Consider the following 13,938-nt stretch of genomic DNA (forward strand, 5'->3'; position numbering starts at 1 on the left):
TTTTAAATTGAAAATTTGATTTGACTCATAAGAAACAACTAAATTTTAAAAAGTTTTGAAAAATTCAACTCAAATTTTCGAAAATTTATGAGTGAAAAAGGGAAAGATAATTTTTTGATTTTTGAATTTTTAATGAAGAAAGAGAAAAACATCAAAAAGACTCAATGCATGAAAATTTTTAGATCAAAACAATGAATGCATGCAAGAACACTATGAATGTCAAGATGAACACCAAGAACACTTTGAAGATTATGATGAACATCAAGAACATATTTTTGAAAAAAATTTTATGCAAAGAAAACATGCAAGACACCAAACTTAGAAATTTTTAATGTTCAGACACCATGAATGCAAAAATGCACATGAAAAAAAACAAAAGACACAAAATAAGAAAACATCAAGATCAAACAAGAGGACTTACCAAGAACAACTTGAAGATCATGAAGAACACTATGAATGCATGAATTTTCGAAAAATGCATAAATTTTTAGAAAAAATGCAATTGACTCAAGACTCAAACAAGAAATACAAAATATTTTTGATTTTATGATTTTATTAATTTTTTTTGGATTTTGTATATTTTTTTCGAAAAACATATAGGAAAAAGAAAATAAGAAATTCAAAAATTTTTAATAAGAATTCCAAGAATCTTTCAATGTTAGCCTAAAGCTCCAATCCAAGGGTTAGGCATAGCTTAATAGCCAGCCAAGCTTTAGAAGATACAAATCAGTCATACAATAACAAATTTGATTAGCAACAACTAGCTTGCTCTTGTAATGATGACTTGGAAGCCTCAGTCCAAATGAATTTAGACATGGCTTTACAGCCAGCCAGGCTTCAACATGCTTCATGAAACTCTAGAATTCATTCTTAAAAATTCTGAAATAATTTTCGAAAACAAAGGGAAAATTTTTTTGAAAGATTTTGAAAACAAATTTTTTTTTCGAAAATAAAACGAAAAATAAAATTACCTAATTTGAGCAACAAGATGAACCGTCAGTTGTCCAAACTCGAACAATCCCCAGAAACGGCGCCAAAAACTTGGTGCACGAAATTGTAATCCCTGGTAATGGCTCCAAAAATTTGGTGCTCTAATCTTAATTCATAATTTGTCACAACTTCGATACAACTAACCAGCAAGTGCACTAGGTCGTCCAAGTAATAAAACCTTACGTGAGTAAGGGTCGATCCCACGGAGATTGTTGGTATGAAGCAAGCTATGGTCATCTTGTAAATCTCAGTCAGGCGCATATCAAATGGTTATGGAGTTTTCGAATAATAATAATAAATAAACAGAAAATAAAGATAGAAATACTTATGCAAATCATTGGTGAGAATTTCAGATAAGCGTATAGAGATGCTTTCGTTCCTCTGAACCTCTGCTTTCCTGGTGTCTTCATCCAATCATTCCTACTCCTTTCCATGGCAAGCTTTATATAGGGCATCACCGTTGTCAATGGCTACATCCCATCCTCTCTGTGAAAAAGGTCCAAATGCTCTGTCACAGCACGGCTAATCATCTGGAGGTTCTCGATCATACTGGAATAGGATTCACCCTCCTTTTGCGTCTGTCACTACGCCCAACACTCGCGAGTTTGAAGTTCGTCACAGCCATCCCTTCCCAGATCCTACTCGGAATACCACAGACAAGGTTTAGACTTTTTGGATCTCAGGAATGGCCATCCATGGGTTCTAACTTATACCACGAAGACACTAATAACTCAGACTCGGTCCCCTGTATTAGATATCCAAGAGATATCCATTCAATCTAAGGTAGAACGGAAGTGGTTGTCAGGCACGCGTTCATGGGGGAATGATGATGACTGTCATGATCATCACATTCATAGTGAAGTGCGAATGAATATTTTAGAAGCGGAATAAGTTGAATTGAATAGAAAAATAGTAGTACTTTACATTAATCCTTGAGGAACAGCAGAGCTCCAAACCTTAATCTATTGTGTGTAGAAACTCTACCGTTGAAAATACATAAGTGAAAGGTTCAGGCATGGCCGAATGGCCAGCCCCCATGATCTAAGAACTAGACGTCCCAAGATGATCCGAAGATGTAAATACAATAGTAAAAAGTCCTATTTATACTAAACTAGTTACTAGGATTTACAGAAGTAAGTAATTGATGCATAAATCCACTTCCGAGGCCCACTTGGTGTGTGCTTGGGCTGAGCTTGAAGTTTACACGTGCAGAGGCTTCTTTTGGAGTTGAACGCCAAGTTGTAACGTGTTTTTGGCGTTCAACTCTGGTTCGTGACGTGTTTCTGGCATTTAACTCCAGACTGCAGCGTAGAACTGGCGTTCAACGCCCTTTTGCGTCATCTAAACTCGGGCAAAGTATGGACTATTATATATTGCTGGAAAGCCCTGGATGTCTACTTTCTAACACCGTTGAGAGCCCACCATTTGGAGTTCTGTAGCTCCAGAATCCACTTTGAGTGCATGGAGTTCAGAATCCAACAGCATCAGCAGTCCTTCTTCAACCTCTGAATCTGATTTTTGCTCAAGTCCCTCAATTTCAGCCAGAAAATACCTGAAATCACAGAAAAACACACAAACTCATAGTAAAGTCCAAAAATGTGAATTTAACATAAAAACTAATAAAAACATCCCTAAAAGTAACTAGATCCTACTAAAAACATACTAAAAACAATGCCAAAAAGCGTATAAATTATCCGCTCATCATGTGCCATGATCTGGGAAGCTCTCGTCCATCGAGTTTGGACAGTCTGTAGTAGCCCTTCCCAAGTACTTCTACAACTCAGTAGGGTCCTTTCCAGTTTGCTGCCAACTTTCCTTCTCCTGGTCGAGTTGTTCCAATATCATTTCGGATTAGGATGAGATCATTCTCTGCGAAACTTCTCGGCACTACCCTTTGATTATATCTGGAATCCATTCGACGTTTTAGTGCTTCTTCCCTGATCCGAACTCTTTCTTGGATTTCAGGTAGTAGGTCGAGCTCTTCCCTCTGAAGTTGGGAGTTTGCTCCCTCATTGTAATGAACCACTCTGGGCGATCCTTCCTCAATCTCTACTGGAATCATTGCCTTTATTCTGTATGCTAACCGGAAGGGGGATTCCTTTGTGGTGGAGTGTGGTGTCGTTCGATATGCCCATAGAACTTGTGGAAGCTCTTCTGCCCAAGCTCCCTTTGCGTCTTGTAATCTCTGTTTTAACCCGACCAATATGACTTTGTTGGCAGCTTCAGCCTATCCATTGGCTTGCGGATGTTCCACTGAGGTGTACTGGTGCTTTATGTTCAAGTCGGCTACCAATTTTCTGAAGCCTGTATCTGTAAATTGAGTGCCATTGTCTGTGGTGATGGAGTGTGGAACCCCGAACCTTGTGACAATGTTTCTATATAGGAATTTCCGGCTTCTTTGGGCAGTGGCATTGGCTAGGGGCTCTGCCTCGATCCACTTTGTGAAATAGTCTACCCCTACTATGAGAAATTTAACTTGTTCTGATCCCTGGGGGAAAGGTCCGAGAAGATCAAGTCCCCATTTTGCAAACGGCCAAGGCGAAGTTACGCTGATGAGCTCTTCTGGCGGGGCGATGTGAAAGTTGGCATGTTTCTGACATGGTGGACATGTCTTTACAAATTCTGTAGCTTCTTTCTATAGAGTTGGCCAATAAATTCCCGCCCGGAGTACTTTTTTGGCGAAAGCTCGTGCTCAGAGATGATTGCCGCAAATGCCGTCGTGTACTTCTTCTAGCACTTCCTTTGTGTTGTTGGTCGGCACACATTTTAGTAATGGCATTGAGATCCCTCTTTTGTACAAGATGTTGTTTATGATAGTGTAGTACTGTTCCTCCCTTTTTAACCTCTTTGCCTCCTTTTCCTCTGTGGGGAGTGTTTCTGCTTTGAGGTAGTTAATTATGGGGGTCATCCATCCTTGGTCCTGACTTGTTATGGCTAGGACTTTTTCCTCTTCCAAGATTGACGGGTTCTGTAGCATTTCCTGGATGAGGCTTCTATTATTTCCCCCTGGTTTGGTACTGGCTAGTTTCGAGAGTGCGTCAGCTCGGGCATTTTGTTCGCGGGGTATGTGGCGGATCTCATATTCCCCGAGTTGTTCGAGCTGTTCCTTGGTTTTATCCAAATACTTTTTCATGGTGGGATCTTTGGCTTGGTAGTTCCCTGTTATCTGTGAGGTGACTACTTGTGAATCACTGTAAATGTTGAGTTTTTAAGCTCCAACCTCTTTAGCCAGCTTCGAACCAGCTAATAACGCTTCATATTCCGCCTGATTATTTGAGGCCGGGAACCCGAATTTGAGGGAGAGCTCAACTTGGGTTCCTTGGTTGCTTTCTATTATCACACCTGCGCCGCTCCCAGTCTTATTTGAAGAACCGTCCACATAGAGATTCCATTCTGTGGGGATTTCCGGGGCATCTGTGAATTCTGCAATGAAGTCGGCCAGATACTGTGATTTGATGGCCGTCCGAGCTTCATATTGGAGGTCGAACTCGGATAACTCGACTGCCCATTGTAAAATTCTACCTGCAAAATCTGTTTTCTGCAATATTTCTTTTATGGGCTGGTTAGTTCGAACCTTAATTGTGTGAGCCTGGAAGTACAGGCGAAGTCGTCGAGATGTTAGAACAAGAGTATAGGCAAACTTTTCTATTTTCTGGTAGTTCAACTCGGATCCCTGTAGCGCTTTACTAATGAAGTAGACGGGTTGTTGCCCACTTTTGTCTTCTTTGACTAGTGCTGAGCCTATTGCCCGGCTTCCTACTGCGAGATATAATATAAGCGGTTCTCCTTTTCGTGGCCGGGATAGGATAAGTGGCCGTCCTAAGAATTCCTTAAAGTCTTGGAAGGCTTGTTCACATTCTGTTGTCCATTCGAACTGCTTTCCCTTCCTTAAAGTAGCATAGAGGGGGAGAGATCTTATCGCTGATCCTGCTAAGAATCTGAATAGGGCGGCCAATCTCCCGTTGAGTTGCTGTACTTCTTTGACACAGGTTGGGCTTTTCATGTTGAGTATGGCTTGACATTTATCTGGATTTGCTTCAATTACTCTTTGTGTGAGTATGAAACCTAAAAATTTTCCCGCTTCTACTGCAAAGGTGCATTTTGCGAGATTGAGTCGCATGTCATGCTTCCTTATAGTGTCAAACACTTGACCAGGTCGGATAATAATGTCTCTTCACTTTGTGTCTTTATCAACATGTCGTCCACATAGACTTCCATGATTTTCCCGATGTGATCTGAGAAGACTTTATTCATTAGCCTTTGATAAGTAGCTCCCGCATTTTTGAGACTGAAAGGCATCACAATGTAGCAGTAATTTGCTTTTCGCGTCAAAAACGAGGTCTTTTCTTGATCTGGTGGATACATGGGAATTTGGTTGTATCCGGAATATGCATCCATGAACGAGAGGTATCTATATCCGGAGGAAGCATCTACCAGAGCGTCGATACTTGGGAGTGGGTAAGGATCTTTTGGGCAGGCTTTGTTGAGGTCGGTATAGTCGGTGCACATTCGCCACTTTCCATTTGATTTTTTCACCAAGACGACGTTAGCTAGCCATAGTGGGTACTTGACTTCTCTTATGAATCCTGCCTCCAGTAGTGCTTATACCTATTCTTCCACAGCTTGGAATCGCTCTGGCCCAAGTTTTCTTCGTCTCTGCTGTACCGGCCAAGATCCTGGGTAGACCGCTAATTTGTGACACATTAGCTTGGGGTCTATGCCTGGCATGTCTGCAGCTTTCCATGCAAAAAGATCGACATTATCTCGCAAGAACTGTACTAGTAATTCCTTTCCATCTCCTTTCAGGATCGTGCCAATATTAGTCGTTTTGTCCGAAGTGTCTCCGATCTGAACTTTCTCTATTTCACCTTCGGGTTGTGGACGGAGTTCTTCTCGTCTCTGGACTCCACCAAGCTCAATTGTATGGAACTCTTCTCCTCTGCCTCTGAGGTTTAGACTTTTGTTATAACAGCGGCGTGCCATCTTTTGATCTGCTTTTATTGTGTCTATCCCCTCTGTAGTTGGAAATTTCATGCATAGATGTGGAGTTGAGACTATTGCGCCGAGTTGATTTAGTGTTGTCCGACCTATTAGGGGCATTGTAGGCTGAACTCACTTCGACCACAATGTATTCTATCTCGAGTGTTCTGGATTGGTTTCCTTTTCCGAAGGTTGTATGTAGTGACATGTATCCCAGTGGTTGTACCAGGGTATCTCCCAGTCCGAACAAACTGTTCGGGTATGCCCTAAGCTCCTTGTCTTCTAGGCCAACCTTGTCGAAGGTATTTTTGAATAAGATATCGGCGGAGCTCCCTTGGTCTATTAATGTGCGGTGCAGATTGGCGTTTGCCAGTATGATGGTGATGACCATGGGGTCGTCGTATCCCGAGATGATACCGGATGCGTCCTCTTTAGTGAATGTGATTGCAGGGATGTCGGGTGCTTCTTCCTTCCCCTCGACATGATATACTTCTTTGAGATATCTTTTGCGAGATAATTTGGAGATTCCTCTCCCTGCGAATCTGCCGTGTATCATGTGGACGTGTCTTTCCGGTGTACGAGGTGATCACGCGGTTCATCCGATATCTTCGTCTCTTCGTCTTTTTCTGTGGTCGTCATCTCGGGTGGCTAGAAACCGATCTAGTTTTCCTTCCCTCACCAGTTTTTCTATGATGTTCTTTAGATCGAAGCACTCGTTGGTGGAGTGCCCTCGCACTCGATGATATTCACAATATTCATTCCAGTTTCCTCCTCCTCTTTTGCCTTTGAGTGGCCGAGCTGGGGGTATTTTCTCCGTATGGTAGACTTCTTTGTATACGTCGACTAGGGATGCCCTGAGAAGGGTGTAATTGTGGTATTTTTTATTTTCTCTCCTTGTCGATCTTCTTTCCTTTTGGATTCCTTGTCTTTATCTCGGCAAGGGACCCCGGATTTTGAGGTTTCTCCCAACCGAGCGTTTTCTTCCATGTTGATGTATTTTTCTGCTCGCTCTTGCACTTCGTCTAAGGAGGTAGGGTACTTCTTTGATATGGATTGGCTAAAAGGTCCTTCTCATAGGCCATTGATGAGTCCCATGATGGCGGCCTCTGTTGGCAAGCTTTGTATGTCCATGCATGTTTTGTTGAATCTTTCCATGTAGTTGCGGAGGCTCTCCCGATCTCCTTGTTTGATCCCCAGTAAACTGGGGGCGTGCTTGGCCTTATCTTTCTGGATGGAGAATCTGGCTAGGAATGTTTTGGCCAGGTCGTCAAAGTTTGAGATGGACTTTGGAGGTAGGTTGTCGAACCATCTGATTGCTGTCTTCGTGAGAGTTGTTGGAAAAGCTTTGCAGTGAACGGCATCTGAGGCGTCGGTGAGGTACATTCTGCTTCTGAAATTGCTGAGATGATGGTTGGGATCTGTGGTACCATCATACAAAATCATATCCGGGAGTTTGAAGTCTTTTGGAATTTTGGTTTTCATGATTTCCCTGGTGAATGGATCTTGTTCTTTGTGTGAATTTTCCTCAGGAGTGGTCCGAGGAGCTTGTGATTTAAGATCGGCTTCTAATTGCAGTAGTTTATCTTCCGATTCTTGACACCGCCGTACCTCTCTTTGTAGATCCTTCCCGACCTCTCGTTGTTGTTGGGTTTCTTTTTCAAGTTGCTTTAAGCGATCTTGAAGTGCTTCTATTACCCCCGGATTTGATGAGTTTTTGTCCTCGTTGGATTCCGGAGTATCCTTTAGTGTAGTGTCCGTGTTTTTGTGCGGTGTTCTATTTTCCAGATCTGAATCGTGGTCGTTGTCATGGCCGTCCGCCATGGTGTTGGGATGACTTCCAGGTTCCCCAGCAACGGCACCAATGTTCCGAGGGTTACCTGAAACTGTAGGCCGATCTCGGATGAGATCTTCTGTACTGGTCGGAGATGACATGTCCGGCTGGCTGGTGGCGGCCGGAGCTATTGTGTCGACTTGTTGGACTGGCTGCACTTCTGATCCTTGGTCACCGGAGGGTGGGGGTACCTACAAGAGACTCCGATGCTTAAGTTAGCACGGGTATTAATCAGGTTTATTGTAGAATCAGAGTATGAGTTATACCTGGGTGCTCCAGTGTATTTATAGTAGTGTGGGCTGACCTTCTGATAAGATAAGTTAGTTATCTTATCTTATCTTATCTTATCTTGAGTGAAGTCAGCTTATCTTTAAGAGAACTGCCTTTATCTCTATAGGCTTGGATTGCCTTTGGATGTGGATCGTGTTCCTCTATTTGGGCCCTTTACTGGGCTTTCCTGTCGATTTGGCCGACCCCTTTGAGAAGAGGTCGGATAGCCTGACCTAAATAGGTCGGTCACTTTATCATCGAACATCTCGGGTCGGACAGCTCGACCCAGGGTATGAACAGGCCTGAATGGTGAGATTTGGTGTGAATTAGAATGTTTATGAAATGGTCTTGGTTTTGGAGTTTTGAAATTTAGAGAACCTTGCTGATTTTGTAAAACTTGGTTTTTGATGAACTTTGGTAGATCATAACTTGAGCCTCAAATCTTGAAATTTGATGATCTTTGTTTTAAATTAAAGGTTATTTCAAGAGCTTTAAAATTATATAAAGTTTGAGGATTAGAGTTTTGTAGAGGAAGTTATGAGCGTTTAAAGTTGGTGTTTTAAAACTGAAATTCTGCAGCTTAAGATTTTCTAAGTCTTGTACAGCTTGTGTACACGACGCGAGCATTCGTCACTACCTGGGCATCTCGCATATGCGGACACTGCATGCGTACACAAACATACAAATTTTTACCCTTGCATACGCGAACATTTAAAACACGACGCGAGCAGGAGGTCGCATATGCGACCACCCATTTTTAACAGCATTCGTACGCGGGACAGAGACTTGCATACGCGAGACGCTTGTTTTGCTGAAAAAAAAATTTTCTTCGTTTTTAAATGTTCTCTACCTTTCTAATCTTATTTAAATACCATTTAAGGATACTATCTAGTAATTAGGTCCTAATATTACTAAAGATGAGTTAGTGACTCAATTTAGTAAATTTCTCTATGAATTTAGAAGGCGGAGACTTAGATTTCTGGGGTAGTGAGGATGGATTAGTTGAGTGAGATGGTGGGGTATTATAATAATGATTAATGTGATGATTTGGGAAATTATGGATTGATAGTGGTTGAGACGAGTTTAGGACTCGGAGTTGAAAGATGACTTTACTGAGTACTGAAAATGATTTCTGAAAAAACCACTGATATATTGTTTTATGCTGAGACTGTTGAGTCGCTATACGCCTTGGGCAAGAGTTGTGGCAATCTCCTGCTTGTCGAGGTTGTACCGCCGGTGTAAGGACGATGGTTAATCCCGCTTACGTTGAGATGTGAGCGCTGGGGTGGTATCCCGCTTGCATAGCCTTCTCTGCTGCATGAAGTGTGCAGGGCACTATATCCCTGGCGTGGCAGACTCCCTGCTGTATGAGTGTGCAGGGCACTATATCTCTGGCGTGGCAGATTCTCTGCTTCATGAGTGTGCAGGGCACTATATCTCTAGCGTGGCAGAAAGGCTACATCCAGAAGGATGTATCAGGTTGGCATTTACAGATCGACAAGTGATATCACGAGCCAATAGGACAAGCATTCATAATATGCATATTCTATGTGTTTGTTTGCTTTGCTTATCTTCTGTATGCCTAAATGAATTACATGTCTACTTGCTATTTGTTTGCTTGCTGTATATGTATATTACTTGTTCTTTACTTGTTTACATTACCTATGTTTCTACTGGGATTGAAGAGGCTTGGTAGGCGGTGGCGATGGGATCGCATGGAGGATAGGTTGGTGAAGGCTGTGGGACAGCAGAGACTAGTGTTAGTTAGAAATTCCTTAAGTTAGAATACCCTATTTATGGTTTAAGTTATTTATTTTGTTAAGCTTGAATATCTGTACCGATGTGAAGTTCTAGGATTACCTTTGGCGTTCCGGAACCTTACATCTTATATATTGGGCACTGTTACCATACTGAGACCTCCGGTTCTCATACCATATGTTGTTGTTTTTTAGACGCATGTCGCAAATCCACCTCGGTGAGATTGCAGACATGGTGACAGAGCGGACTATGGTTTCTTCTTTGTTTTATTCTGCTTTATTTTGATGTAGTTACTCTCTCATCCTTTTGTATTCTATACTTTATGGCCTTAGAGGCTTGATTTGAGATATAAGTTGTATAAGCTGTTTAAACTTCTAAAACTCTTTTGTATTTCAGTTTGACTAGCCGGCCTAAACTCCGCAGGCTGTGACTAGTCCTCTTTTTGGTATATATATATATATATATATATATATATATATATATATATATATATATTGTTAATTTAATTATTACCTTGTGTATCCTGGAGCTATCTACAAGGTTTTATATATTATGTCATGTTCTGTCCGTGCCTACGTGTTTAGTTATCGTGTGTGAACACTTCATATTTCGTAACTCCGTTTTACGCAACTTTGAGCTTTACTCCTTCATCGGGCTTCTAGTTATATGAATTCTTGGATATATATTATATATTATAAGCTTTAGAACTGTCGTGACACTTTGTTATCCTTTGCTTTACGGCTAGAGGTAAGGCTTAGGGTCACAGGATGTTACACAACGTGACCCCACTTCCACTACCATATCGCTGCTTAGTGGTTCAGTGCTCTCCCTCACTATGTGAACCAGTTGCGCTGTCAAAGTCTTGATTCTCCCTTTCGACCTATTCTTGAGCAGCGCATAACCCAGAAGTGGGAGCGAACTCAACTCGGACAAGCAGAACCCGACATGAACTCCCCAACACCAGCCCGCCACTTCTAACATCATCAACATGAAACGAGCTTCTGTTTAGAGGGATTAGGCCCAAGCTTTCTCCATTAGCACAATTGGCAGAAAACTCCTTATTGGGCCAACTAAGGAGCCTGCTTTGCTTTTCTTTTCTTTTTTTTTCAAATGTTACCTTTATTCAGCCCATCATTATTATAAACCTAGCTAACCATTTTTTTCTGATTCAGCATCATTAATAATCAAATCATTATATTCCATCAAATCAGAACTTCCCTCTAAATCAGGATCATCCGTTGTCCTTGATGCGTGAATTTGAATTAAATTGCAATAACTCCATTCATTCAAAATGTTCTCAGGAATTACTAATCTACCCTTATCCGCTTCTTCCTCCCTTATAACCGCCATCACCAACTCAACCACCATATCTCTGCTTGCCATTGGCACTATGGCACTCAAACTACTTGCAACCAAATTCTTGCATGCTTTTGGGGGACAAGGAGCACCTACCTCTTCGAGCTTGCACTCCACTCCATAACTCTCATGACCAGCCTCTTTAACTAGGACGTTGAATCTGCTTATACCAATTGTGATGTGAACCCACCGTTGATTATGTCCATGATACAAGTATCAATTTGTACCTGTCCCACACTGAATGAGAGGCATGATTCCGTGGATTTGTCACACCCAATAACTTCTCCCCATTGACTTCCTATAATCTTGAACGTCTTTGCTGACCACGTATGCAATGAAACACCAAAGCACTCTAACCATACCTTTCGAGTTTCACTGCACTCCTCTTTATCCCATCTCCAAATGCTACGAAAAAGTTGCAACAGGTTGTTCATTTTGTACTCAAAACACTATCAAAAGTCAGGAGTGCTTTGTACGCATGATAAACCCATATTTTATGATATATTTTGTGCTTAATTTGAGTGATTTATCCAATCCTTCACCCACTTATTCATATTAATTGCACGGTTTTACTTCTCCTTCCTTATTATGTGATGTACGTGAAAAACATATTTTCTATGCTTTAAAATTAATTATTTTAATTACCTTTATTTCCATTCGATGCCGTGATTAGTGTGTTGAGTAGTTTCAGATCTTCTAAGGCAGGAATGACTTAAAGGATGGAAAAGGAAACATACAAAAATGGAAGGAAAGCACAAAACGGAGTTTCTAAAAAAACTGGCATCCATGCGATCGCATGGGCGACGCGGACGCATGCCAAGCGTGAATCAACAGTGACGCGGTCGCATGACTGATGCGGCCGCATGACTGACGCGACCGCTTGACAAGAAAAGCTCCGAATGACGCGACCGCGTGACCCACGCGGACGCGTGACAGAGGCCACGCACCAGAAATTGCAGAAAATGCTCCCAGCAATTTCTGAAGCCCTTTTTGTCCCAAATCCAAGTCCAGAAGGCATAAATTAGAGATTATAAAGTGTGGGAATGCATCCATTCAAAGAGAGCTCGCCAATTTAGTTACTTCTCATTATTTAGATTTAGTTTTGAGAGAGGTTCTCTCCTCTCTCTCTCTTAGGATTTAGGACTTCTCTTAATTTTAGGAGTGACTCTCGATCCCAGGTTTAATGTTCCTTTACTTTAAGCTTCCCTTTCACTTTTATTCATTCCATTACTTTAGTTGATTATTACTTTTGCCATTTAATTTATGAATTCTTCTATGTTCCAGATTATTTGAATTAATGTTATTTGAGGTATTTCAGTTTATTATTGCTTTCTTTTATTTATGTCACCATTGCTTTCAATCTGAAGACATTTTTATTCCAGCAAATTTACTTTTTCCCTTTTGGTCTTGGTTAAGAAATCAGTAACTCAGGAGTTATCTTAGCTCAACATAATTGATAACTGTTATCTTTGCTAATTGAATTGACTTTCAATAATCCCAATCTTTTCTTAGGAAATAAATAGGATTCGAAGGTCAAACTAATTAATCCCTTGACTTTCCTTTGCTTTAGCAAAGGTCAACTAAGTGGAATTAAGATTCAATCTTCATTATTATTGATAAGGATAACTAAGTCTGGACTTCCAATTTCTCATACCTTACCAAAAGTTTGCTTTACAGTATTTATTTATTTTAATTTCCGTTTAAATTATTCGTCATACTTATTCCTCACTCTCAACCCCGATTTACAACCTGTATAGCCAATAATAAGAACATACTTCCCTGCAGTTCCTTGAGAAGACGACCCGAGGTTTGAATACTTCGGTTATCAATTTTTAAGGGGTTTGTTACTTGTGACAACCAAAACATTTGTACGAAGGGATTTTTGTTGGTTTAGAAACTATATCTACAACGTGACTGTTTTATTGAAATTCTTTACTAGCAAAAATCTATTCGTCAAAAATGGCGCCATTGCCGGGGAACTGCTAACGTGTGACTTATTATTGGTTATTGTAAATATTTTTCTTTTACTTGTTTATTTATTTCTGTTTTTCCTTTTCAATTTTATTTGCTGCTATGAACTCTCACCCTTCTCGCTTTGAGTTTGGTTCTAACTTTGTTGAAGGAAATAGAAGCCACAGCAGGAATATGCATCAAGGTCAGACCAATCAAGGATGGATGGAGCCAAGAGGATCTAATCAACCCTTTAGGCAACAACACCCTCCAAGATATCATGGACAACGACCATTCTACAATGCATACCCAGCTGATAGATATGGTGGACAACCTTGTAACTACCAACAAGCCCCACCCCGTGCCTATAGACCATCCTCTCAACATAACCTCGAACCACCACACTCACAAGCTTCTCTTCACCATTCGCCACCGTATGGTCCTTTCCTACCCCAGTTCCAATCCACTCACTCCCAAGCACCACCACTTCCCCATGTTTCATGTCCAAATCCATCACCCCGAGAATCAGAGGTTCGCCTCAAGGAAACAGTAAATAAACTTCAAACAACCATTCGACAACTGGAGCAAGCAGTAATTCAATTAGCCTCTAGACGTTCGAACATTCAAGGACCAACCACAGCCCCATGTGGACAATCTAACGAAGAGTGTAGCATGAAGGAAATACTAAAAACTCCAGTGGACAAGACAGAGAATGAATTCGTGCTAGAACAAGTAGAAGAAGCTGTCATTATGCAAGAAGAAGAGTTGGTTGAAGATCTAGGAGACGCTGAACCTCCATGGGA

Source organism: Arachis ipaensis, chromosome B3 (assembly GCF_059453495.1).
Source record: "Arachis ipaensis isolate K30076 ecotype BB chromosome B3, ASM5945349v1, whole genome shotgun sequence".
In the NCBI taxonomy this organism is placed as follows: Eukaryota; Viridiplantae; Streptophyta; class Magnoliopsida; order Fabales; family Fabaceae; genus Arachis; species Arachis ipaensis.